This window comes from Arachis ipaensis, chromosome B7 (genome assembly GCF_059453495.1).
Source record: "Arachis ipaensis isolate K30076 ecotype BB chromosome B7, ASM5945349v1, whole genome shotgun sequence".
Taxonomy (NCBI): Eukaryota; Viridiplantae; Streptophyta; class Magnoliopsida; order Fabales; family Fabaceae; genus Arachis; species Arachis ipaensis.
Genome location: NC_142442.1, coordinates 56,182,501 through 56,187,500, shown reverse-complemented (window position 1 = coordinate 56,187,500; position 5,000 = coordinate 56,182,501).

Here is a 5,000-nt window from a genome sequence, read left to right as displayed (position 1 = left end):
GATGCGTGAGGTGCTTCGGGCGATAGCCGAACAGCCGCACCGTCTTAAGCAACACGCCCAACCCACACCGCATCGGGCACCGTCGTACGTCGACCCTAGACGTAGGGCGAGCACGACACGTTGCCCCTCGGGAGTGGACACGAACAGGTAACCGTCTTCCGCAACGTGCCCCCTCAAAGTGCTGGGACGAGCACGTCGCGTTGCCCCCTGCCCACGACACCCGCTGCCGCACGCATATCCATCATCCGCGTCGTGCGCCACACTAGGCCTGGCCAAGCGTCGGGCTGCGCAAGCCGCGTTGCCCCTCGCGGGGGCGCACAGGCCGCCCGCCGATCCCACGTCGTGCTCGGACTTGGGATGATCCCCCTAGTCCTGGGCCGAGCACAAGGTGTTGCCCCGAGCGTGTGCCCAAGGCACAACTCCACCACGCCATGCTCCCTAGGTGGTGCCTAGGTGGGCCGTGCACGGACGTGTTTCCCTTCTTGTTGGTCCTTCGGTGATCGGGGTTCGCAGCAGCCAGACGCACGGGTTCGACCTTGGACCCGGGGCGGGGGACCCCGGCGGCACACCACAACCACAACGTGCTTGCTAGTGTGCCTAGGGGATGGCAAGGCAACGTGCATCTTGCTGGCATTGCGCCCAGCAAGCCTTTGGGCAACTCGAGTTTCAGCATCACGACACCCCTCCCCCCTATAATAGGCTGCCGAGCCATTACCAAAGTGCCACGGGTAGACGTCCTTTTCCGTGAGGAGACATACTAAAGGAAAGTGCTCTAGAGGTCGAATTTTGACGCCGTTTTTTGCAACAACCTCTAGAAAAATAAGATCTTTCCATCCTCCAAATTTGGTGAATTTACACCGTGCCGATTTTTTTTGACGATTTTTTTACCGCCCGGAATGCCGGAAATTCAAAAAAAATGAAAAACGGAGCAAACCTGCGATTTTTGACCTGGATTTTTTTGTGCAGCCTTCACATAATATTACCAAGGTTCCCTCAAAATTTCACGAAAAATGCACGAGCCAATTCTGAGATATGAAAATTTGGCTCCTCCGTTGCAACGCTCCGAGCCATCGTTGCAACGGCGGGTGCCTCCGTGGGGGGCGGGGGAGCCCGGCGGCACACCACAACCACAACGTGCTTGCTAGTGTGCCTAGGGGATGGCAAGGCAACGTGCATCTGGCTGGCATTGCGCCCAGCAAGCCTTTGGGCAACTCGAGTTTCAGCATCACGACTCCCCTCCCCCCTATAATAGGCTGCCGAGCCATTACCAAAGTGCCACGGGTAGACGTCCTTTTCCGTGAGGAGACATACTAAAGGAAAGTGCTCTAGAGGTCGAATTTTGACGCCGTTTTTTGCAACAACCTCTAGAAAAATAAGAACTTTCCATCCTCCAAATTTGGTGAATTTACACCGTGCCGATTTTTTTTGACGATTTTTTTACCGCCCGGAATGCCGGAAATTCAAAAAAAATGAAAAACGGAGCAAACCTGCGATTTTTGACCTGGATTTTTTTGTGCAGCCTTCACATAATATTACCAAGGTTCCCTCAAAATTTCACGAAAAATGCACGAGACAATTCTGAGATATGAAAATTTGGCTCCTCCGTTGCAACGCTCCGAGCCATCGTTGCAACGGCGGGTGCCTCCGTGGGGGGCGGGGGAGCCCGGCGGCACACCACAACCACAACGTGCTTGCTAGTGTGCCTAGGGGATGGCAAGGCAACGTGCATCTTGCTGGCATTGCGCCCAGCAAGCCTTTGGGCAACTCGAGTTTCAGCATCACGACACCCCTCCCCCCTATAATAGGCTGCCGAGCCATTACCAAAGTGCCACGGGTAGACGTCCTTTTCCGTGAGGAGACATACTAAAGGAAAGTGCTCTAGAGGTCGAATTTTGACGCCGTTTTTTGCAACAACCTCTAGAAAAATAAGATCTTTCCATCCTCCAAATTTGGTGAATTTACACCGTGCCGATTTTTTTTGACGATTTTTTTACCGCCCGGAATGCCGGAAATTCAAAAAAAATGAAAAACGGAGCAAACCTGCGATTTTTGACCTGGATTTTTTTGTGCAGCCTTCACATAATATTACCAAGGTTCCCTCAAAATTTCACGAAAAATGCACGAGCCAATTCTGAGATATGAAAATTTGGCTCCTCCGTTGCAACGCTCCGAGCCATCGTTGCAACGGCGGGTGCCTCCGTGGGGGGCGGGGGAGCCCGGCGGCACACCACAACCACAACGTGCTTGCTAGTGTGCCTAGGGGATGGCAAGGCAACGTGCATCTTGCTGGCATTGCGCCCAGCAAGCCTTTGGGCAACTCGAGTTTCAGCATCACGACACCCCTCCCCCCTATAATAGGCTGCCGAGCCATTACCAAAGTGCCACGGGTAGACGTCCTTTTCCGTGAGGAGACATACTCAAGGAAAGTGCTCTAGAGGTCGAATTTTGACGCCGTTTTTTGCAACAACCTCTAGAAAAATAAGATCTTTCCATCCCCCAAATTTGGTGAATTTACACCGTGCCGATTTTTTTTGCCGATTTTTTTACCGCCCGGAAAGCCGGAAATTCAAAAAAAATGAAAAACGGAGCAAACGTGGGATTTTTGACCTGGATTTTTTTGTGCAGCCTTCACATAATATTACCAAGGTTCCCTCAAAATTTCACGAAAAATGCACGAGCCAATTCTGAGATATGAAAATTTGGCTCCTCCGTTGCAACGCTCCGAGCCATCGTTGCAACGGCGGGTGCCTCCGTGGGGGGCGGGGGAGCCCGGCGGCACACCACAACCACAACGTGCTTGCTAGTGTGCCTAGGGGATGGCAAGGCAACGTGCATCTGGCTGGCATTGCGCCCAGCAAGCCTTTGGGCAACTCGAGTTTCAGCATCACGACTCCCCTCCCCCCTATAATAGGCTGCCGAGCCATTACCAAAGTGCCACGGGTAGACGTCCTTTTCCGTGAGGAGACATACTAAAGGAAAGTGCTCTAGAGGTCGAATTTTGACGCCGTTTTTTGCAACAACCTCTAGAAAAATAAGAACTTTCCATCCTCCAAATTTGGTGAATTTACACCGTGCCGATTTTTTTTGACGATTTTTTTACCGCCCGGAATGCCGGAAATTCAAAAAAAATGAAAAACGGAGCAAACCTGCGATTTTTGACCTGGATTTTTTTGTGCAGCCTTCACATAATATTACCAAGGTTCCCTCAAAATTTCACGAAAAATGCACGAGCCAATTCTGAGATATGAAAATTTGGCTCCTCCGTTGCAACGCTCCGAGCCATCGTTGCAACGGCGGGTGCCTCCGTGGGGGGCGGGGGAGCCCGGCGGCACACCACAACCACAACGTGCTTGCTAGTGTGCCTAGGGGATGGCAAGGCAACGTGCATCTTGCTGGCATTGCGCCCAGCAAGCCTTTGGGCAACTCGAGTTTCAGCATCACGACACCCCTCCCCCCTATAATAGGCTGCCGAGCCATTACCAAAGTGCCACGGGTAGACGTCCTTTTCCGTGAGGAGACATACTAAAGGAAAGTGCTCTAGAGGTCGAATTTTGACGCCGTTTTTTGCAACAACCTCTAGAAAAATAAGATCTTTCCATCCTCCAAATTTGGTGAATTTACACCGTGCCGATTTTTTTTGACGATTTTTTTACCGCCCGGAATGCCGGAAATTCAAAAAAAATGAAAAACGGAGCAAACCTGCGATTTTTGACCTGGATTTTTTTGTGCAGCCTTCACATAATATTACCAAGGTTCCCTCAAAATTTCACGAAAAATGCACGAGCCAATTCTGAGATATGAAAATTTGGCTCCTCCGTTGCAACGCTCCGAGCCATCGTTGCAACGGCGGGTGCCTCCGTGGGGGGCGGGGGAGCCCGGCGGCACACCACAACCACAACGTGCTTGCTAGTGTGCCTAGGGGATGGCAAGGCAACGTGCATCTTGCTGGCATTGCGCCCAGCAAGCCTTTGGGCAACTCGAGTTTCAGCATCACGACACCCCTCCCCCCTATAATAGGCTGCCGAGCCATTACCAAAGTGCCACGGGTAGACGTCCTTTTCCGTGAGGAGACATACTAAAGGAAAGTGCTCTAGAGGTCGAATTTTGACGCCGTTTTTTGCAACAACCTCTAGAAAAATAAGAACTTTCCATCCTCCAAATTTGGTGAATTTACACCGTGCCGATTTTTTTTGACGATTTTTTTACCGCCCGGAATGCCGGAAATTCAAAAAAAATGAAAAACGGAGCAAACCTGCGATTTTTGACCTGGATTTTTTTGTGCAGCCTTCACATAATATTACCAAGGTTCCCTCAAAATTTCACGAAAAATGCACGAGCCAATTCTGAGATATGAAAATTTGGCTCCTCCGTTGCAACGCTCCGAGCCATCGTTGCAACGGCGGGTGCCTCCGTGGGGGGCGGGGGAGCCCGGCGGCACACCACAACCACAACGTGCTTGCTAGTGTGCCTAGGGGATGGCAAGGCAACGTGCATCTTGCTGGCATTGCGCCCAGCAAGCCTTTGGGCAACTCGAGTTTCAGCATCACGACACCCCTCCCCCCTATAATAGGCTGCCGAGCCATTACCAAAGTGCCACGGGTAGACGTCCTTTTCCGTGAGGAGACATACTCAAGGAAAGTGCTCTAGAGGTCGAATTTTGACGCCGTTTTTTGCAACAACCTCTAGAAAAATAAGATCTTTCCATCCCCCAAATTTGGTGAATTTACACCGTGCCGATTTTTTTTGCCGATTTTTTTACCGCCCGGAAAGCCGGAAATTCAAAAAAAATGAAAAACGGAGCAAACGTGGGATTTTTGACCTGGATTTTTTTGTGCAGCCTTCACATAATATTACCAAGGTTCCCTCAAAATTTTAGAAAAAATGCACGAGCCAATTATGAGATATGAAAATTTGGCTCCTCCGTTGCAACGCTCCGAGCCATCGTTGCAACGGCGGGTGCCTCCGTTGCAACGAAACCAGCCAACGATGCACCTAACCCA